Source organism: Hippopotamus amphibius, chromosome 8, assembly GCF_030028045.1.
Source record: "Hippopotamus amphibius kiboko isolate mHipAmp2 chromosome 8, mHipAmp2.hap2, whole genome shotgun sequence".
NCBI lineage: Eukaryota > Metazoa > Chordata > Mammalia > Artiodactyla > Hippopotamidae > Hippopotamus > Hippopotamus amphibius.
Genome location: NC_080193.1, coordinates 122,697,252 through 122,721,618, shown reverse-complemented (window position 1 = coordinate 122,721,618; position 24,367 = coordinate 122,697,252). Strand labels below are relative to the sequence as shown.

The window sequence follows — 24,367 nt, the reverse complement described above, 5'->3', positions numbered from 1 at the left end:
CAGACATCTTGGCATTTTCATCATGTAGCTACTAAATGTTTATAATCCTCAAGGCCCATGTGCAGTCTATAAGAGGGGTCAAAGTGACTTTAATAGAATCTAACACTTCAGGGTTCATTTGCTATTCAAGACAAGCTCTGTTCAGTGGCTCCTTTGGGAAAGAAGCTGGAACTTCTAAGGCAATCGCAAAAATCCATCACAAGTTTAATCCTAGTACAGCCTTGCTCTTAGAAAATGTCTGTAGATATGCTGATACTCTCTCACTAAGAAAGAAAGGCGATTAAAACTGAAAATTTGTTAACTGCCCTAGCTAATTTGGAACTGTGTACCATGGACCTGGATGACCAAAGGGGAAGGAATGATGAGGGGAACAGCAATAAGGTTCTGTGTGTCTCTTCTGTATATGGGGCAAGCCAGCGCTTTCACACACATCAAAAAGGAGGGGAGGAACTTCCCTGGTGGTGCAGTGGTTAAGAATCTGCCTGCCAATGTAGGGGACACGGTTCCATCCCTGGGCTGGAAAGATCCCACAGGCTGCACAGCAACTAATTCCATGCACCACAACTACTGCGCCCACGTGCCACAACTATTGAAGTCCACGTGCCTAGAGCCCGTGCTCCGCAACGAAGAGTAGCCCCCACTCGCCGCAACTAGAGAAAGCCTGTGCGCAGCAACAAAGACCCAATGCAGCCAAAATAACAATAATAATAATAATAAATAAAAGAAAAGAAAAATTAAAAAAAATAAAATATTAAAAAATGAGGGGAGATCATACTTCTACTTAATTGATTTAGGGACCAGCTGTTGATTTCCATCCCTTTTCCTGAGTTGGATCCATCCAGGTCAAGACTAGACACAGTAGGGATACTAGAGATGAATTCCAGGTCTGCGTGGTGTTTGGAATAAAGGAAGGCTCAGATCCCTTTTAATCCTTGGTTTCCACAATCTGTATTCCTTTTCAGCAAGTTTATTGAAACTTCAGGATGCCACGAAGTATGATGGAAAATATCTCAGACTTTTACTAAACTGACCTCAATAGTAGGAGAGAAGGAAGTAAAATCATTCTTCCTAAATGGTAATAGTAGGTAAATTAGATTGAAGATTATTTCAGTCCTCGAACTCTCTTATCTGTAAGAATCCCTCAGATTGAATTTGAAATTTTATAGACCTCACAAAGCAGCAAAATAGTTCAGTAATCTTAAGATTTGCCCCTATGAAATTATTCAGTTTCTTGTGATGGAAGCTTATGTTATTGCATAGCAAAATCCTTCCTGGCTTCAAGCATTTCATAAGATATTTTATATAAATTTGACCTAAAGAATCTGACATGTTTTAGTCATTTACTCACTCAGTCTTTTATTCATATCACTATTTTAATGTCCCTTATGTTGATCTCCCTCCTATACTCTTAAATAGAATTTTATAATTTACAAAGTGTTATCACTTACATTATCTTTTTATCTCTTACAACAAACTTGTGAAAAAGATAAGGCTGACAACGATTATTCCTACCTTAAAAATGTGGAAACTGAGGCTTATCAATATTAAATAATGTCCCACAGATTAGTAGGTAGCACAAATGAACATGATGTTTTCTCTAACTATTCACCATGTAATGTATTAATCTTCCTGCACAAAGAGAGGACTTCATATAGCATTAACATTATAAAAGGCATACATCAGTCTCCTGGAGATGTAAAAAGAGCTGTTGCTTTGTTTTACAATTATAGTTTAGTTTTTAAGCATATTTGCCTTAAACGGAAATACCTATGCAATTCAACAATCATCTGATTCAGGTTACATTGAGAAGATGGACAGAATTATATCTTTTTCTCTATATCCCTGTCTCTTTAAGAAAAAGTACACAGATTTCCTTTTTACGTCTCCTTTTCAAAAGAGGTCATTTACTCATGCATATGAGTAAATAACAAGTGCATATTAATAATATGCTAATTGATGACAATGTGCTAGACACTGAAGAGCATAGGAAATAAAGTAGGTGTAGACTTTAAGAAAGTAATAGTTTAGCGGGGAAATGAGATAGTCATTCAGAGATCTCTAATTTATGATAGAAACTGGCAAGAGGCATGAGAGCATAGAATTGGAAGTAATTACTTTTGGTTAGGAAGAAAGACATTCTTCATAAAGGAGTGGCATTCTGTCTAGGTTTTGAAGATGGGTTTTGAAGATCAGATTTAGATAAGCATAGAATGGGTGAAAAGGAGTAGGAAGTGAGTGGTTAGAAGTGGAAACATGAGGAAATGCTTAGGTGTTAGAAAGCTTGGGGTTTGCTGGTGAATACCTGGTAGGTGAGCATAGAAGATGACAACAGGTGTAATGGGAGATATTATTATAAAGATGGACTGAGTCAGAGGGCAGAGTATATTTTAAAACTATTAAAGTAGATGCTAAGGGTAGCTGTTTCCCTTTTAAAAAATATTAAGAGGTATGGAGTGTTTACAATTTACATGACTTAACATTTAGATAAATTATGTTTTAGTTTTTATGCCCTGGATAGATCAGAGTCTTAATCCTTGAGAATATTAGGAACATATTTTAAATGTGTATAAATGGCTCCATCACATTCAGGAATTTCTGCTGCTGGATTGATACTAGCTAGTCAATAAGACAGACGCTAAAATCAGGAAAGTCCCTGATGCGATAATTTATTTAAATTGTGGCATTCTTTCTGGATGGGTAAACTTATAAGCATCAAAGCCTAATTTTATTATTTCTCATTTTAATTGTTTGATATTTTTATCAAAGTCCATTATTTCTCTTCCCTTACTGGCATTTTTAAAGCCTTCTTATTTTGTGTGTTTGAAAGTTTAATTAATGTACTGTTTACTTCTGTTTCTTTTAATAAAGATGCATGTCACCTGGAACTTCTGGTGAATATGAATTCCATTTTCAAGTATTCCCTCACCTAATGTTCATTAGCAGGCCTTCTGACTGTCTTAATTATTTCCTGATTGCTCAAACACCTTTTTTTTTTTTTTTCATGCTCAAACACCTTTTAAAAAATTTTATCCTACAGGATTTTGAAGCAAAATTTGCTAAGCTACATCAGAATTGCCCTTTGAAACAAATACCCATAATTTATGCATCCCAGTGAATTTAGTTCCTCAAAACAGCCTTCTTAGGAGGTCCCACCCTGACTCACTTATTTTCCAAAGCTCTAAACATTCTGAACATCTCTCTTTTTCGAACTGTTTTCATATCCAGTTGATAAACCAGGTGAAAGAAATCAGTCTTAAATATTCTGTCACTCTTATTTTTTATTCCAAATATTTTAGTCAAATTAACCCAGCTTAGTACTACTTTACTCAAATACAGCCTCAGAGCACTAATACTCTAACACAGAAGATGAAAAGAACATGCCAGAAGTCTGAAAACAGTTTTCAGAAACTAATCCTGTTGGTAACTAGAAGAGTCATGTCCATTTATAGGTCTTAACTTTGAAAACAAAGTAATATTCTAACTACATCATCGATCTTATTTTGAAGTAGAACTTTGGAAGCTATAATCAAGTTTTGATTTCACTTATGGGGTTTACTCTTGAGTTTAATGTTATCAATATAAGAAGTTTTGTCTAATCAGGTTTCAATGGTTTACTAACAGACATGTTTTATACAACAAATTAATGTTTGATATAGAAAAAAGTCAAAGATTTAAAAAAATTAAAATCATCCACAATTCTATCATCTAAAATAAAAGCCAACAAACTTTTTCTGTAAATCACTAGATGGTAACTACAGTGAGCTTTCTAGGCCATGTTGTCTCTGTTTCAACATTGTACTAAACTTTGCTATTATAGCAGGAAAGCAGCCACTTGCACATGTGATTCAACAAACTCTATTTACAAAAAATAGGCAGCAGGCTAGATTTAGCCTGAAGGTGGTCGTTTGCTGATCCTTGACCTGGAATGATTATGTTTTGATATCTATTACTCCACACTATTTTTTTTACACAATCGTATATATGAATAGACAGAAATATAATATTCTGTAACTAATATTTGTCTCTTAGCAACAAATCAAGAATATCTTTCCACATCAATAAATATAGATAGAATTGGATCATGATTTATAACACCAAATGATATTTACTTATATGGATGTACTATAATTTATTCAACAAATCTTTTGATATTTGTGTTATTTCTGGTTTGCACTTTTACTAATGTTAAAAAGATACTGAGTGGGACTTCTGTTGCCTCAGAATGAAGGACACAACCCAAAACTGAAAGTAATTGGTACCAAGTAACTCAGTATCTTAGAGAAAGTTGCCAAAGAACTCCCAGACACAAAGCGGTAGCATTTACAAAAGGTAGTAGAACTCATCCTGCTATCAACGCCATATCACCCACCTCCTTGGACGATATAGGGATTGGAGGACTGGCACTATAAGTCTCTGGCCTGCTTGGAGGTTTCTAAATCCAGTCAAATAAGTAAAGCTAGAAGTACATATAAGAAGAGACACTGGTATTTCATTCCCCTGTCAGACAACTTCAGGACTTGGTGATCTGCCCCTCATACCAGGGGAGGTAGAGGAAAGGAAGGTTAGAGAGAGATGGGGCTGGGAAGCGTTAGAACTCAAAGAACCTGCAATCTCAGTTTTGTATGGCTGAATGGGTTTTCTTTGGGTCAACAGGACATCTTGAAAGATGGCCAGGCTTGAACCATATTATTGGTACAGACACAAGAAGGCTGATCACCAAGACCCTGGCAGCAAGAGCCTGAGGTGTGGACTTCTGGTGGTGGGGACCAGGGAAGGACTGGAAGAACCACATGAAGACCTTACACATGGTTCTTGGGAAGCATCTGGACACCTACCATGCAGAAGGCATCAATGATTGTCCTTAAGTACAACAACATCCCCCCCACCAACACCCCCTCCAATTACTTCTCCTATCCCTAAAAATTGGAAAGGGCAAGGATCAGAAATGATATGATGGGGAAGAAAGAAAAGGCAGGCTATGCCTCTTCCCGTGGTTCAACCTGAGCTGGGAGGAAGGGAGTATTCAATTGGATAAGAGCCTAAAGTTTCAGATAAGACCAGACTTTCTGATATCCGACAATTTCTTTGAGGAATGAGAAAGGAAGATTCAACAGAGTATATAGGCAATCATGTTTGTACTCTACTGAATTCACATATATTCAATAAACCATTTATATAAACAGCATTGTATATAGACATCTCTGTATACTTATCTGACAGTTTCCTCACGACCTAAACTTTGAAGAGAAATTGCTGAGACAAAGAGCATGTGAATTTTTGAGTTTGTGATACACATTGCCAAATTGCCCTCCAGATGGTTATACAAATTAATACTCTTAGAGCTTTGTAAGAGATTGCTGGCTTCTCTGTACCTTTACCAGCCTAAGCATTCATTGTTTTTGCCAATCTGATAGATGTAATACAGTATCTCATTGTTGATTTGATTTGCATTTCTTCTTATACATAACAGGTTGAATATCTTTTCATAAGATTAACGATGATTTGTGTTTCAAAGTAATTTTTAAAAAATTCTTAATTCTAAAAGGGAATAAAACTCTTGAACTAAATGCATTTTTGGGAGTTAAAATTTTTACACAAAATAACTTTACCATGATAACAAGCTTCCTTTTATGTGTATATGTATATATGTTTTTAATTGAAGTATAGTTGATTTACAATGTTGTATTCGTTTCAGGTGTACAGCACAATGATTCAGTTACACATACATATATATCTATTCTTTTTCAGATTCCTTTCCCTTATAGATATATTACAAAATATTGAGTATAGTTCAGTAGGTCCTTGTTGGTTATCTATTTTACATGTAGTAGTGTGTCTATGTTCATCTCAGACTCCCCATTTATCCCCCCCTTTTCCCTTTAGTAACCATTAGTTGTTTTCTATGTCTGTGTACACAACTAATATTGTTAATTTGGTTGGAGCATGGTTCGTAGGAGCTGAATTCAGAGACTCAATCCTTATTTCAAGAAATTTGCTTTTATGTAGAACAAAAAAATGGCCTAATAGCTGCTACAGGCAATTATCTTAGAGTGATAGTAAAAGCAGCAATAATAATCACAAAGTAATAGCCGACTAATTGAATACTCATCATAGACCACGCAGTGTGGTAAGAACCTATATTCATTACCTCATTTATTTTTCATACACTCTAATGAGGTAGATACTGTTACTATCTGTACATTTTAATTTCTTTTTTATTGAGGTATAACTTATGTACTGTAAGTTACATAAAGTTTAACGAGTTTATACATAGGTATACATTTGTGTAAACATACGAGATAAGATATATAGATGATTTAAGATATTGATATATAAGATATAAAGATAGAATGTTTCTGTTACCCTGGAAGGCTCCAGGGAACCCCCAAGCAACTGATACTTCCTCTTCCCGCAGAGATAACCGCCACTCTCATATCTATCGACTTAGATCAGACCTATTTTTGAACTTCATATGAATGGAATCACCCATATATATTATTTTATGCCTGTCTTCTTGCACACAACAGTATGTCTATGAGAGTCATCCACATTGTTGCACATAGAAGTTTGTATTTTTCCTAATGGCTGGATAGTATTCACTGTATGACTATGCTACAATTTATTTATCAACTTTAATATTGACGAGCGTTTGAAATGCTTCAGTTTTCAATTTTTGGTTATTTTGAGTAATGCTACTATAAACATTCTTATACTTTTTTTGGTAGACAAGTGCTCATTTATATTATCTATCTCTATCATCCATCTATCATCTATCTATCTATCTATCTATCTATCTATCTATCTATCTATCTATCTATATCTATCTATCATCTATCTATCTATCTGTCATCTATCTATCTATCAATCATCTATCTATCATCATCTATCTATCTAATCTATCTATCATCTATATATCTTTAGTAGATTCTGAAGTGTTTTCCAAAGTGGTTGTACTGGTTTATATTTCTATGAGTAATGTATGAGAATTCCAATTGTTCCACATTCTCTCTAACAAACAGTATCAGTGTTTTCAGTTCTTTTGATTTTAGCCATTCTGGTGGAGGTGTGTTAGTACCTTATTGTGGTTTTAATTTGTATTTCCCTAATATCTAATGATAGGGGACAACTTTGTATATTTTTATAGGCTAATTGTGTATCTTCTTTTGTGAAGTGCTTGGTCAAATGTTTTGCTCATTTTTTAAAAAGTAGATTCTCAGCATTTTTCTTACTGATTTTTAGAAATTCTTTATATAGTCCAAACAGGAGTCCTTTGTCAGATACATGTATTACAAATCATCTTCTGGGTAGTGCTATGCTTTTCTCTCTCAAAATGTTGTATTATAACTACAATTGTTCAAAAAGAAAAAACAACCAAGGCTTAGACAGATTAAGTAACTTCCCACAGCCATTGAATTACTAAATGGTAGAGCATGGATTCAAATGCAGGCTTCTGAATTCTGAGCCAGTGCTTCTTATTGCTCTTCTATCTTGAGGGAGTAGAGACTAAGAATGCTCAATCTCAGTAATACTTTCTTGAAGGCCTGACATTGTTGAATAAAGGTGAGTGGATGGTAATATTTTTGTATATCTTAGTTAAGTGATGCCATACAAAGTGATGCACATTATATGCAAAACTTGCTGAGAACCAGACAAATAAGTCTGTTTTAATACAGTTTCTTTAAGGTTGCAACTTTGCATGTAACCTAAGAAAGCAAAAAGCAAGCAAAATGCCTTTAAAAAAGGCATTTCAAACAAAATTTGCTTAGGTTTTTTCTTCTCTGAGTTCTTACTTCTTGGCTAATTTTCCAACCAGGTTAATGGACACCCAGAAGAAGGTCTCTGATTCTCTATGTGAAGTAAAAATTTCCTTGCATTTTTGCTTTTGATAACACGTCTTGATTTATCAAGTTGTACGAATTACAACTACTAACAGGTATCATTTTCTGCCACTGAGAAATGGCAAAGATTTAAAAATTATAAAAGAGGGGAAGATAAGATATAGCACCTGCTTGATTAGAGTGCAAAGCAGCATAACCAGTGTGAGACATACGTGAAGTTCATACCATTTCACCAAGTAAGTCCCATCTAAGAATATATTGTAAGGAAATAGCCATCTCTCTATCCAACACATTTAATAATTATTGAGTACTTGTGATATGGTATACACTATTCTACGCACTAGAGTTAGAGGTGAAAAGACCAAATCTTTGACTCAATGAAATTAATTATTTAGTGGGGGAGACACCAAAAGTATATATGTATATACACACATATACTTTTATTCTATATATATTTATAAAACACGTTATATATAAGCATGTATAAAACATGTTTATATTTTACATATTATAATCATATATAAAATTATATATAAATATGTGTATAATATATACATATATGTATAACTATGCATATATATGTATGTGTGTGTGTGTGTGTGTGTGTGTATATATATATATATATATATATAGTTTCATAGCACTAAGAAGAAAAATAAAGCATGGCGTGGTAATAGAGTCAGTTCAAGCCTGTCTGAAGAGGTAATATTTGACAGACACTTGAAAGAAATAAGAGGAATTCTGGGAAGAAGAGCATTCCAGGAGGAAAGACTAGCAAGTACAAAACCCTTGAAGTGAAACGAGCAAGATCAAGGAAAGGGAGGAGAGGGCGAATGCAGGCTGTGAGGTGAAGGAGATGACCAGGGGCCAGATCACATATAGTCTGGTAGAGCATGAGAGAAACCTGGATGTAATCTAAGTGTGACTTCTGAGCAGGAGAGAGAGGTGATCTGAGTCATGTTTTCATAAGATCATCTTGACTTCTATGTGGAGAAGAGCCTGTGAGAGGATAAACACAGGGAGATCAGTTTGGAGACCACTGTAGGTGTCTGCAAGGGAGCTGATGGTTGCTTGGATCAGGGTGGTGGTAGAAAATTGAGCAGTACTTCAGGATATATTTGTGGGTAGAAACAACCAGACTTACTGACTGATTAGATTTGGGGTGTCAGAGAAAGAGAGGAATCAAGGATTACTACCAAGGTTTTGGCATGGACACTTGATGAATGGTGGGTGATACCATTCACTGAGATTAGAGATAACGGTATTTAGGATGGTAACCAAACTTCCTGGTCTGTCGGTCAGGAAAACTTGGCTATGCCTTGTTCCATTCCTGAATAATAAACCTCAAGCAAGTGACTTAAGTGATTGCTGCCTTAATCTGAAAATGTGCAAAATGCTACCACTTTCTCCTTGGGCTCTAAGAGCCATGAAGATTGTAAAGGTGAGGCAGGGCTTCAGGTGGAAGACACAACGAAAAGCTGATAGTGTGCGGGCCTAAGCGACTCACAGGTAATGCTGATGAGATCAAAGTCATGGGTTGTGTTCTATACTCAGGGGCTGTGGATATTTAAATCCACGTCTTTCATCACTGAGTACTGACAAAAAAATGTGGACCAGTCTTTAAAAGTAAAACACCACAACTGGACAATCCCTGCTCACATCCCAAGCCCTAAATAAAGCAATGATTTTAATTTTTAAATTTTTAGGAGCAATATTATTCATTCGTTTGCATGTTATTTTTATCATTATGGTTTTAAAAGGCTTAAATTTTGAATAGGGTTGTTTTCTTTTAACAAATTTATTTATTTATTTATTTATTTATTTATTTATTTATTAGCTGCATCGGGTCTTCGTAGCTGTGCACGGGCTTTCTCTAGTTGCTGGGAGTCGGGGCTACTCTTCCTTGTGGTGCACGGGCTTCTCATTGCAGTGGCTTCTCTTGTTGTGGATCATGGGCTGTACGTGTGTGGGCTTCAGTAGTTGTGGCTTGCGGGCCCCAGAGCGCAGGCTCAGTAGTTGTGGCGCACGGGGCTTAGTTGCTCCGCGGCATGTGGGATCTTCCTGGACCAGGACTTGAACCCATGTGCCCTGCATTAGCAGGTGGATTCTTAACCACTGCGCCACCAGGAAAGCCCTGAATAGAGTTTTAATATGTGTATTTTGCTTTCAGTGAAAATGCAACAGATTCCCTGTTTATTGTGTAGTCATTTACCATTTGTAGGAGAGTTTTTGAAAAACTATGAGCCTTGCTCATTGACACCTACCAATGTCTTTCCAAGACAAGCTTTCTAGAATAGCAAAGGAGTTCCAAAACTTGAGAAAAGTGCTCAGGAAATCAAGGCTACAATTTCAAGAGAATCATATTTTGTGCTTTCTGAGGTCACTGAAGGATACTGCTTGTCAGGTTTTTACAATAATTTTCCTTTTTATACTTAATATTGCACTAAAAGGATTAGGGAACAGAGGTATGCAGTGAAAGGCCTGCTGGTCATATTCTTTCCTGTTTTCACAAGCACCTTGTCCAGCATCTCATTATTATTTCAAAAAACAAAGCAATGCCCAGATTACTGCTCAACACTCATTAAAGCAAGTTAGTTCACTTTGATATGGAATTCTGCAATCATTCTCTTCTGCTTTATCTTCCTACTTTCTCAATAATAAGAAATTAATGGGTGTCAGTCAGAGGACCTACTTTCTTAGCGTGGTCTTGCAAGGAATGAAGGTGAAAAGCCCAAGGGGTTCTGCACCAGGCAAGGAAACACTGCAAACCTGTATGTATGTCAACTCCTGTGCTGCAGAAGACTTCTTAAGCCTTTGCCTCACTTGTCTTCTCCTTATCTAAACTTTGACACAGTACAAGTGATAGAAACCACTAACCGATGACAGATATTTTAAAGTTTAACGTAGAATTCCATTAAGATACTTAATGGATTTTCAGGGGGGGGGGAAAGCAGCAGCACATGAGCTGCAAGATGAATAAGCCAGTTTGGTACCTTGGAGTTCTTTGCAAAACAAAATGTAATTAGAGATGTACAGATGCTAGAGCATCATCGCTATATCAGTGGATGCATAAAGAAAGGCAGATTCATTTGTAGTCTAACAGGACTGCACCTGTTAAAAGAGTAGGAAGAAAAGACCTACACTGCAGATAATGTTCAAATATAACAGTTAGTTTGCCTCCCTTTATTTATCAGATGTTTTCTTGGGAAATGTTGTGCAAAAAGATCCTGGAAAATTTAGTAATACTTTATTTTTTTTTTTTTAATTTTTTTTTTTTTTTTTTTTTTTTTTGGCACACGGGCTTAGCTGCTCCGCGGCATGTGGGATCTTCCCGGAGCTGGGATCGAACCCGTGACCTCTGCATTGGCAGGCGGATTCTTAACCACTGCGCCACCTAGGAAGCCCTAGTAATACTTTAAATGCACTATTTAAAAGATGTTTTTGAAAGCAGGGCTCTCTTGGTAATGCAATAACCACACACACTTATTTTTAAATTCTGTAAGCTTACAGATTTGCTTAATTAGAAATGTATATAGAGAAAAAGTTATATACCTGGAGAACAGGTCAATAAATCAGACAAATGGGAAAACAGTGATACTATAAGGGAAATACATATAGTCAGTCAGCTTCCCCATGGAAGCTTTACCCTTTCTCTTAAGTCCTCTATTAATATTGCAAATCTCTCAAAAGCAAATGTTTGGTCTCCTATTTCTGAGAGAAATGGGGAAGCTGGATGAGTTTACCACTGATGTTACAGTTTCTTCCCTCTGCACTTATTTTGTTTGCATCTCTGAGAAAAAGGTATATGCTTCCACCTGGAATCTCTACCTTTTAAATCTCATCTATCTTTCCTAGCTCTGACTGCTTTCTTTCTACTGGGTTCTTCCTGTTTACAAAATGCTAAAGGTTCCATGTTCCAAAGTCATCCCCTAACTTGGTTCACTCCTAGAGCTTTCCATTTATCTTCTCTTTGGCGGTGAATGTGAAGCGGTCCTGTGAGGTGGCTCTTTCCACTTCCTCTCTTCCTGTCCATCCTTACCCTCCTGCAAAAGCCATTGGTCTCTCTTCAGTCTTCTCTTGCACTGGGCACAAATTCCTTCCTGAAATGCTCTCCCCACTTGATGCCCACAACACTGCCCTCACCTGAGTCTCCTTCAGCCTCAGTAACAGCTCATTCCAGGACCCGTTCACCTGCTCCTATGCTTCTGCCTGTCCCTAAGTGTTGGCATTCCTCAAGGTCACTTCTTGTCTCCTTCTTGAGCATCATGTGATCTAATTCACTCCAATGACTTCCTCCGCCACATTGACATAGATTCCTAAATCCACAGGTGAAATCTCTACCTTCCTCACAGGTTCAAGACCCCCTTTTCCCTAACAGTCTGTGGGACATCTATTTCTAGATATTTCCGGGTATTTCAAATTCAACACGCCTGATACTGAATGGATGAGCTGTTCCACATAGGAACCCTTCCAAGCAGTCTCCACATCAATTGATGACATTATGGTATATATTAGAATTGTAAGCAAAAACTCTTGAATTCTTCCATCTTTTATCTTCTACATTTAATGAATGACCAAAGTTTATTGATACTATCTTCTAAATACCTCTTTTATCAGTCTGATTCACATTTTCATCCAGCAGACATTTATTCAGCATCTACCATGTGCCATTGCCTCATTTCAGGCCCTTATCTATTCTCCCTGGGTTATCATAAAACTTCTTTATAGATCTTGTTACTTCTAGTCTACTCTCCAAGTCTTTTCCCCTCCCTCCCTGCTCTATGTTCTCAATAATCTTCTTCATATAATTATATTTTGATCTTACATTAACTATAATTTTTTCACACTTAAATTTGTTACCAGGATAGAGATATTCTTGCATCCTAGAACAATGTCTTAATTCATCTTTGTGCCCAGTATACAGAAAACTGTAGGTTTATTTGCAGTTCTTCCTAGCCCTGCAAGTAAAAATACTAGAAAAATTCACTGTTAATAGCTGAATCATAACTAGTGAAATGAATATAGATAGAACAGATAGATAAATACATTTCAGCTGTTGATTACGTAAAATACTTGTATTATTGTTTCAAAAGACTATATATATACACACACACATATACACATAAGCAATCAATATTTAATGTCATTTGAGGTTGAAACAATTCTCTTAAGTATGACATCTCCTTGAAGTGTACCAGGATAGAGTCATAACAACAAACACATTCTTTTTTGCCAGGTCCACTAGTTTGAGGTTTGATAAAATAAACAAATTATGTATTTCGTTATCTCCTTCATTAGGAATGCAAGACAAACTTACTTATAAATACTAAGCATGTACCTTTGCCAGAAAATCTAAAGTACATGTGAAAACACAAATACCACAAAAGCATAGCCAGTCCTCTTTGCAACTTAACTGATGTCCTGGTCTCTGGCAAGGTTTCTCATGGGTTTTATGTTTGGAAACTCATCAGAGGTTTGTAGCCCAACAACCTGCCTGAGCAACATTAAGCAGTCAGTAACAAATTACTTTGTACTATATTCACCTGAGTTATCAACAATTACACAGTTGATATATTTATGCAATGATGTTCCTTAAGAAATTCCAAGTACTATGTCCTGTGGCATTACTGAATTTCCCCCACCCTTTTAGATAACAGATGTCCATCACTGACGGTGTCATCGTGCAGGCTTTGTATTTTAGTGATGACACCACTCATGACTAACCCAAATCCCCAAGGCACATAACTTTTAGCAGGTGGCCTGAGACTGACCCAGTATACTGGGAGTCCTTTAGTCACCCATTTAGGCCTCCTCCAACTAGATGCCTCATTTAGACTTAATCTAATTCCAAGTGTCCCTAAGAGTTACCCACATAGTATAGCATTGTCTCATCTCACAACACCTGCTAGTTAGCTCACTTGCTTTGATAGTCACAGGACTTCTTGTTGGAAAATGTCTGATCTCAGTGCCCCACTGGAGGGTGAATTGCTGGACCACTTTGGAAATGGAAAGAATTCTCTACATGGCTTATGCCATTCTGCAGATGTGGAAAACAAAGCAAAGGACTTCCATGACAAGCCCAGAAAACACCAAGAAGTCTAGTTTTTGAAATTCTCAGAGCACTAAGCTATTATACATTGGGCCAATTTGATGCTGGTGGGCCCTTACCATCCAATGCCATGGTACCATGCCTCTAGCTAAATTCCAGAAACCCCGTCTCTACAAGCATTGTTTATCACCGTGAAGCTTGCTTATTCCTAATTACCTATGTTTAAGTCTAATTTTCATATCTTGGCCTTTAGACTAATCCTGGAAGCAGGGGACATTATCTATAAATGAAAGTGACTCTACCGAATCAGAATCTGTATGCCCTTTCTTTCTCTTTTTTTTTTGTGCATGGTTTTTTCACTTGTTTTTAAAAATTTTATTTATTTATTTATTATTTTTTTGGGGGTACATCAAGTTCAATCATCTGTTTTTATCCAAAAAAAAAAAAAAAGCTTAATTATTTTAAGTAACTTAGGATCCCTGAAAGTCAGGTGACTAATTTCATACGTTCTAAACAGGTCCTGTGCTGTAATTTTCTGCCAGTCTCAATCCTGACCTGGGATATCCCTGCCCATTCCATTTGAAAGCCTATGTCAATCAGATTCTGGCCATTGGGCTACACCCTGCAGTGATTTTGTGGCCCAATGAAATGACAGTCATTACCCTCCTTGTCTGAGCACCACATGACAACTGCCCCATTGTCCCTCGTGCCACTGCGTTGGAGAGCAGAAGCTGCCAGTCTCACACCCGGATAAAACAGTGGCATCTCCAAATATCTGCCTGTTGGAAGCTGGCTGCCTCCACTCTGTATCAGTGAGCTGGCACTGACATTAGTGAACTTGTCACTTCTAAGCGAGCACAAAAGAGGGCTTGTTTGCTAGAGCTTGAATCGAATGAACAGCTTTCTCCGATTTTGTGTCGTTTTCCAGCCATTTGACTTGTACTATAGAGAAATCATATTTCAACTTTTTCAGGTTGAAAAATTGCCCCCTTTCTGATTTGTCACCAAGAGATGTGAAACAGTTATTTCTGAGGCAGCTTTATTATGGAAAATAGAATAAGTAACTCATGTCACTCAAATCAAATCCCTCAGGGAGTAGGTCCAGTAGTGATTCAAAAGCCAGGAATAAGATTAAAAACTAATTTTCTAGGTGGAATGAGGAGCAGGTTCTTTTTCTTCTAAACTAATGGCCCTTCACAGAGGAAACATTCACAAGGTACAAGGGAAACATTTGCGTTCTGCCCCTCCCACCATCTTCCTGTCTAGGTGCAGACTTTAGGGTTTAGCTTTGATGCTCCAGGCAGGGTGAAGCTCACACTGGCAATGGAAAGGTCAGCCTGAGAGGCATTGAGGAAACTGAGTCTCTCATTTAAAAAATATAGCTTTATCTAATAGAGAAAAAAATATATATAAAAATTACTGTCAGCCAACAAGTTTATTGCCTCAGGCTGCTCCAGGGAGAGAGGTATGGGCTTTTATTCTTTAAGGACCTAACTGGGTACTGCCTGCCCTAAGAAGACTGTGCAAACATTCAGGGGCTGGACTGCTCAGGTATAAGAAAACTACCAATCCTTTAAAAATGTGTTGCTAAAAGGCAATCATACTTTTAAATTGCAAATCTAGCATTTGTACCTAAATTCAGTGTGCTGCTTTATTGCAAAGTTGTCAAAGCCAGCTTTATATTTAAGACCTATAGGTTGCAGGGGAAAGTCTGTTGACCACAGAAAGTCTCCTTTAAAAAGTGAGATGAACTCAAGAGGCCTGAATCTCCACAGGGGTCTGTCCAGGGTGTCTCATCATGCTAGGTCCCTTAGGGATACTGTAACACGGGGACTTATGACTGTGACCGTGAGGAAACTGAGCAAGAAAGAGATATGACATTGTACTGCAGACTGTGAGTCTCCCAGCTGTAATATAAAACAAATGGCTAAGAGTTTCTTTCCCATCCTACCCATACCCCAAGGTATATAAACCTCAACAAGTCATCAGAAGAAGTTATTATGCAAGTAACATAGTATGTGGAGAGCAGAGAAAAAAAAAAAAAAAGCCATAACCCCCTCACACTAAACAGGAGTTTTTAACCTGGGGTCTGTGGATTTTCAAGGGGTCCCTGAGTTCACAGGATCCCATGAACTTGGATGATAACAAATATAAATATTTTCATTTATCTCTAATTGAAATTCATCATATCCTCCAATTATAAATGAAGGCAACAAACTACAGCAGTCTTGGTAGTACATTTAACTTTGTCAGCTATAGAAGTCAAATATTTTCATCAGATATTACAGTTGTCATAGAAAGGTTAAAATATTGTTTACGTTTATCAACACTTCAAAATTATGGCAGATATTAGACCTGTTGCTAGATCTTATTTAATGCATTATTGTTATATTACCGCTGTATCATAACAAAGACTGACAACTGGTCTGAATTCTTTGTACAATTACAAATTTCATTTTATGCATTTAAAAACACCACTCGGAGAACAGGCTTCACTAGTCAGCCACAGGAACACATGGCACCAAAAGAGGTTAAGAACCTCTGCGTTTATGCCCATCACTTAATTCTGCCTTCATTTCTGTCCCTAGCCATCCTTTCAACCACTTCCTTACCAACATCCTAAATTCCTTTTCTTGTCCTCAAGTGTCCCTTTATTGCTTCAGATATTTAAACAGGGCAGTTTCACATTTCCAGTTGTATGAAGTACTGGCTTTTCTGATGAAAATCCTCTTCCCCGCCACTCTGAATCCAGGGCCTCTGCTTGCTTGGCTAACATCTTCTCTCCCACCAGGCAGAGAGAGCTTAAATCCCCTGCTTAAGCCTTCCCTTTGTTCCCAGACTAGGTCAGTGTCTCTTTCTTTTCATCAACCTTGTCATCATTTGTTCAGTATTACCCTTCCAGACAATACGCTGTCATGAAGGCAAAGCCCAAGTCTGCCTGGTTCACTATCATATACCCAGTGCCTGGCATGAGGCTGGGTGTCCAGTGGGGGCTCAATAAATACCTGCAAATACATGCACCAACAAACCGTTTTGTAACTTTCGATTCAATGTATTTGGTAACTTTTTGATTTAATGTATTCCACTCGTGTTTCATGTTGTTACTTTTATTTACTTTAAAGCTGCATAATATTCTATGGGGTATAAGTACTTTATTTAAATAATTTCCCTGGTACTGATCATCTTGTTTTCAGGTTTCACCAATACAAATAATGCTGTGATGAGTGTCTTTATGTATATCATTTTATTTTTCTTGCTTTGTAGTTAGGATTAGTTCCTTGGTATAAATTACAAGAAGAGGAATTAACTGGTCTAATGGAATGAACATTTTTATGGTTCTTGATGTATTCTACGATGTTGCTTTCCAAAAGGCTTCTCTCAATTTAAAATGCCATAAATAATATAAACAGAACATCTGCTAATGATTTTTCAAAGTACTCAAAAAACTTTTACTGGGTATTAATTATCGAGTCTATGGGTTAGTCAAAAAATTGGGTAAAATTTTTGTTGAAGAGAATAAAAAAATAACTTTCCTTTAACTCAAAATGTAGTACACTAATTAATCTCCACATTGAGTAAAAATATTTTGTTTGTTAATTAGAGAACTAAGAACAAAGATATTATGCTTGGGAAGACAAATTATTTTAACTTAGATACGGTCATTTTCCTAGTTAAATGGGCAAGAATCATCATAAGACTCTGACAGAAATGCAAATATTTGAAAGCAAGGAATAAAATAATCTCTATTGTGACAAGAATTCTGTCGTTTCACATTTAAAAGAAAAATAACATAATTTCCAGAGGCAAAGTAATTAATAGCATATAAGAAACTAAAAAGTGTGTACGCTAAGAATTTTTTTGCCAGATGTTAGAAACAAAATATATGGGCTGGCAAATTTCTCCTTACTTACTGACATAAATGCCAGCAGGGACTTGTCAGGCAGGGGCGTGTTTCTCATTCTGATTACATCCTCCCTCCCAATCCTTTGATCTCCATAACCAAGCCTGGCTCTGGGCAGGGCTGCTTCTTCACAGGTAGTACCCAATTTTCTCCCTCAACAAATGAAGATGTGTTGGGTTGTTCCTTGTTTTAATACTGTAGCTACACATAGAACAGATTGTTGACCTAGGAGGTGGGGCATCCGTCTGATAGAATAACGAAGAAAGAGAGCTACCCAGTGTCTACTTGTCCTGTCAGTGTTCTAGGGAGGGTACCAGAGCTTCCGCTGTTAAATTGTTCTTAACGACATTAATCTAATATATGCTGACTTTGTGACTGCTGTGTGCAGGATGAAGTAGCAGGAGCTGCAGGGGACATGATGGATGAGTTACATTAACCAGTGAGAGAATGAGGAAAAAGACATTTCCTCCATTACACAAAAATGTGAGGAAGACCAAGAAGGTCCTTCCACATCTTTCAATGCCCCACTGGGAGAGTCAGGCTCATCAAGTCTTAATGTCCTGGAATGAAAACACAAACGCAAATAATTACCATGAGCTAATAAAACAAGCACATAAAGGGATGTAATTGTAGGTCACTGTTGCATGGCATGAAATGATCATAGATTCAAAAGGACAGTGTCTGGAAATTTCTTTGAACAAATGGTTGCTTTTTACAGCTACCATTTATTGAGTGTCTGTTACGTGATCGGCAGTGAGAGCCAGGAACGAGTATTAGTTCATTATTCCTGACAACAACCCTGGGAGGTAGATGTCGGCTCTCCCATTTTATAGATGGGGAACTAGAAGGCCAGTGAACATGACTTGGTCAAGGTTATAGGGTCAGTGAGAGGTGGAGCGAGCCAAGCTCAAGCTCCTTCTACTACACTATACATGCAAAATAGGTAAATGCTCTCAAAAACCCCACCTTAGTAAATACATCCTTATCCAAAGCCACTCAAAACTTGATTTTTTTAAAAAATAAAACAGTTGTAAAGTAGGATGGGGAAAGAAATAACACACCTTTCTGAGATGTCAGACTTCTGGAAGTGTCCCCTAGTGAGAAAGAATCTTAAACATGTGCAGTAAAGTCCACGAACCTTCATCTAAAGGCAGCATATCATGGTAGTGAATTCGAGGGACCACCTGGGTGAGACCTTGAAACTACTTTTCATCTGAATGACTCTAAGCCGTTATTTCCTCTCTCTAGGTCTCACTTTCTAGTATCCATCAAAGGATTGTTATAATTAAATAAGATAGTCTATATAAAATGTTTAGTACAGTGGCATCAACCACCTAATGATACACATTATTAGTAGTACTGCTGTTAAAGTTATTTTCTGCATAGAAGTCTAATAAGCTTGCATCTGGTTTTCTAGAATACACTATATTAGATACAGTGTAATGAAAGATGAGGATAACTGACCACCACAGGGGCAGTTGTCACCTCTCACTGAAAGCAGCAAGAAGGGACAGCTGAAATAAGACCCCACAGGGGGAACAAAAACAAAGAGACAAACAAACAACCCCCCCAAAACTTTAAGAACATCAATAAGAGTTGTTTTAATTATGCTTTACACTTTGCAAAGTTCTTTCACAATCATTTCATTTGATTCATGCAATACTGCTCTTTCATAGGGAGGGCATTCCCACTTTACAGATGGGAAAAGAGAGGCTCCGAGAACTCAATGCCTTCTCTAGAGTCATAGTTAGTCAAAAGAGCAAAGAGTACCACCGTCTATAGATCTGCTGTCCAATACGGTGGCCATGTGTGGCTACTTAAATGAAACAAAATTATAAATATTCAGTTCCTCAGGAGCGCAAACGACATTTCAAGTGCTGAATAACTATGTGTGGCTCATGGCACTCATATTGGACGTCCCAGATTATAGATCCTTTTCTTCACCACAGAATGTTTTATGTAGCGCTGGTCTATAGAAATGAGAGCACCAAACCATTACTACATAATGCTAAGCCTGGTGTCCATGACAGTGAACCTGATTCTCAGAGAAAGATATCAAGGAAGAGGAAAATAGTTTAGAAATCTTTCTATGAAAAACACTCTAAGCTTTATATTATAGAGTTAAATTTGTGTGGCATTAGGCTGTAAACATCATCAGAATTGGGCCCAGAATTCCCAAAAGTGCCTAGTACCAGTGCTCTGCACACAAAATCTACAAATATTTACTGAGTAGTTCTATTTCATCATCCACTCATTTCAGAAAAAACTATGTCACTGTAGGAGAATTCTTCCTGAAGCAAATGAGTTGAAAGTCATAAAAATGTAAGTAATCTTTGTTAAAATCTCAAGGGCATTTATGGTTGTACATTTATAAAATTATTCAGTGTACATACAAGTCCTTTTATATTCCAATATCTATTTGATGAAGAAAGGCTGTAAATAAATGTAAGCAAAAGAGATGAATACCAGTTAAAATAAATATGTCTGAAGATGAGAAAAGTTTTTAATAGTGATATAAACCTTAAAAGGAGATATCCAAGGTTTTGCCTTTTTAGAATGGTTTATAACATATCCCTAGTAAGTCATAAGTTAATAGATCCTCAGTAAATCATTAGTCAGTCTCAACTTTTGGTTCGCTTTCTTAGCGCAACACTAGGAAATAGCTTTCAGGAGTGGAGGACCTGAAAAATAAATGCTCAGTATTACTTCAAAGCAATATAAAAATGCTCAAAAGTTTCAGAAGTTAGTTTCCAGAGGATGACAAATACTTAACTACCTAGGAACCTCCAGCCTTGCCAGGCAGGATGGTGCTGTCAAATTCAAGGTGTGTGGACAAAGATGGAGGCCGTTTCATTTTTTAAATTGACTTTGAAAGTCTTAATGATATATGTACATTTCATGGAAATATGAGCCTCAGTATAATGGTCTGTTCTCTTTAGACAGATGAGACTCCATTTATATTCTACATGATTGTATCCCAGAATTTCAGACTTAAGATGTTTGTCATAATATAGTTAATCTATTGTTTTATGAGGCATACTAAATCTTGGCCTCCTGGATTTGGATAGATGTATGCCAAATTTATGATGGCACTTGTCTATAAATGACAGACGCTGCCAAAGCAGAAAACTATCATTTTCTTCTACTCAACAGCACAAGGTCCTGTTGCTAGAGACAGAAATGGGGGAAAGAGGCATTTACAAAGACCTTGCTGGCTAATCGATGGAGTCCTGCAGCAGTCAGTGGAAATGAGAAGCTGTCATTTGGGAAACTTGGCCCCATTTGTAACAACACATAAAACCTGTGAAACACACAGGGGGACCCATAAAAATGACGAGGCGAGGGTCTCCATTTGTATCCTTGGCAGAAAAACTCTTTGACAAAATTGAAAAATGCACTTTCATAAGGTAACAGGATGACCATAAAAAGCTGAACTGCAGCCTTTCCTGGCAAATCATACTGATGTACTAGTTGATAACTGCTCTGGGTTCGCATCTCAGAAATTGCCACCGTGCAAAAGCACGTTATGCTGAAAACTAAAACGAATTTTGAGGTATCCTCATTTCTTTCCTTCCTTCTTAGGTCTTCTCTGATACTGTCATCTCTGTCTCCATGGTATGGTCATGGGTATGGGATAAACAAAACAGTGTCCCTGTCCCCACTGGAAACCTTTTAGATGGGATGATTCAAAATGCTACCGAAATATGGACAGCATTCGGGATAGTCCACTGGACCCTTTAGGAGGCAGTTCAAGGCTCTGTCATGTTGGTGACACCCTTGCCCACTGTGGACCTCCATCTCCGTGAGTGTTTGGCTCTAGTCACATAAAGTCTACAACTGTCAAGCTGGAGCTTTGAGAACACTTTTCATTTACCTGAAATGAGTGTTTTCACTCAAACTTGTCCTTGAAAAGATCTGTAACTTCTAAAGCTTTGTTCTCTTACAGTTAAATGCTACAGACAACATACTGCACAGAAACCAAGGATTATCAATAACACAAAGCCTTAATGGCCCTTTCACTGCCATAGTTTCTACTGAAAAATATCAACAGTCAGCAAACAATTTAAAAGTAATATGTAGTCCTACTCATTAATTCTTAAAAAAGTGGTTTAGTGGTTTCTGACCTTGCGCATTGGGACACTTGAATGTACTCTTCCAAGTCAGAGAAGTTTAGAAGTAATGGGAATAACAGAATATGCATGGAATAAGAAGCCCCAAGTTCCTGCTCTGACTCTACTGGGTTATGGGTCGTGCAACCTCACACAAGCCATTTAATCTTTCTAAGACCCAGATTCTTCGCTGTTACCACATTTTTGGGAGCAGCTCGAAGGTGGCAACTATATATTATTTTTCTTTGTAGCCCTGATATGCAATGCAGTAAAACAAACACAAAACCCCCCACTACTTTGGAAGCTTTTTGAGGGCAAGAAAATGTCTTTCTGTTCATTGTTGCACCCTTGAAATAACAAACATTACAGATGTACTATACTCCTTAGTATAGATGATAAATATTTGTTAAATGAATAAATGGATATAGAGTTTGTTGTGTGCATATATGTAAGAGGGATACCAATTTCAGCCTTACCAGTCACGGGGTTGTTGAGAGGGTTATACGAAAACATTTATGTGACTGGATTTTATAAACTGAACAAATTCAAGGTGTTCCTATTGTTATATTTTAAGCAGAACATGCTGGTTCCAACATCTTTGCTCTTAATTGAATTTATAAATATATCTATAGCATTTTGAATCATTCCATCTGCTTTCATCTTTTTAGACAGCAGCTGATTACTGTTTAGCTCCAAATGGTTTTATATATTTTGAGCTAGAAATGTAGTTTTCCCCATCTTGATATCTAATTAGTTAAAAAAAAGTCTTATGCTAAAGACTAGACATATGGACCATTAGGTTGACTATCATAATATTTTACCATTAGGTTGATTATCAAAATATTTTATTATTTTCAAGAAATAAGGTTTTTCAAAGGCTCTGCTGTTTTTGAGCCTGCTATGAGTGGTTAAATGCTGTCACAAAGAACATTCAACTTGATGCACGGGGCATATCATCACAAGGAAGTGTACTGTCGTATGGCATTATGACACTTGAACTCCAGGGAGAAATCTGGGTCGAGTGTTTGGCCAATATGTTCTAGCCATCTTCCTGAAGCTGCCTAATGCTTGCTGTGTCTTGACCCCAATTCTCCCAAAGCACATTTCTGCTCCCTCCTACCAAGTTTTGAACTCCAATGGATGAATCATTAAAAGTTGGGATAGATCCTAGGAGACCAGAAACCTATTTCTTTGGATTTTTATGTTTAATTCTACTCCAACTTCTAAAAAGTGAATAGGACAGCTATCCTTATTTAACTGCCTGAAATAAAACATATTTAATTTTTTTTCAATCATGTGGTCAGAGCTCCTTATAATAAATGAAATTCCTGTTACTGTAGTTTAAACTCATTTTGTTTACTGACTCGAGAAAAAAAAAAGCTTTCCATGATACCCTGAACTTTTTATACCGGATAGCTCCATTATAACAAATTTCTCTGTGTTGCACAGATCCAGATAGAACATGGTCTGAATTATGTCTCCAAATACATCATAAAAAAAAAAAGATTGTCCCAGTTGCTAAAATAGCAGGTAAAAAGGCTTTTCTAGCTCTTGGAAGATTGTTAAGCCACTTCTTAGAATATGTAATCTGTGCTCTCAAGGAGCAAAAGGAGGTCATCTGTGGCTAGCATGCTCCTTGTCAGATACTCTGAAATCACACTTTTCCCTGACTGATGGTTAGTGAATCCCAGGATGCTGTACTCCCAGAAGCTCCCTCCCTTAACATCTGGCTACTTCCTCTTCCTCAGGATTTGCCCTCATTGAATAATACTCTGTGGCTAAGTTATCAATGTCAAAATATGAGATTGGAAATTGAATTAGTTAATCCAATGGATGTTGTGAATGCCTGGATTTTGAAATCTGGAAGCTGAGACATCAAGTTACTGACGTATTCACTTCACACTCAAATATCTCAGAATCACGTAGATACTGCTTAAGCCCACTTGATAGGAACTCTTCATTCAGAAGAAAAAGACCAATGCTAGGGAATTTCAGTCTTGATAGAACTGTCAGTCAATCATGACTTTTCACTGTGACCATTACTCTAATTTTTGGCTGAGTCCTTGCGGGCAGTGCTGTCTGAAATAAAACACTTCAGTTAATTAAGTATCACAGTCCTTCCTCTTCCCTCCCCCTTCACTCTGTATCCCACCTAGACTGTTTATGAAGGACTGGTCTTTGTGTCTCCTATTCTTCCAAAAGGAGGTTTTAAAGGAAATCAAAACTGTTACCAAAAAATTTTATGACTCTGACAAAGCTGTGGGAGCTTTTTAAGGATTTAGAAATAGGTGGTTAACAATAGGTTATGTATTACATTGTTTAGACCAGATTTCCCATCTGGGCAAAGCTTCTAATTTTCTAACTTGAAAATTCTACAAAACACACATGTGAATTCTTGCTTAAAAGCCAACATTCAGTTGAAGGTGACAAAAAAACATATATCTATTTAACAAATACAACCCACTTTATT

At 37.1% G+C, this 24,367-nt stretch overlaps 1 protein-coding gene across 3 annotated transcripts in view; it reads right to left on the bottom strand.

Annotated features, from left to right (window-relative positions):
• The window catches only part of ZNF385B (zinc finger protein 385B), a 305,087-nt gene that overhangs the window by 5,779 nt on the left and 274,941 nt on the right, over positions 1-24,367 (bottom strand). The window lies entirely within an intron of this gene.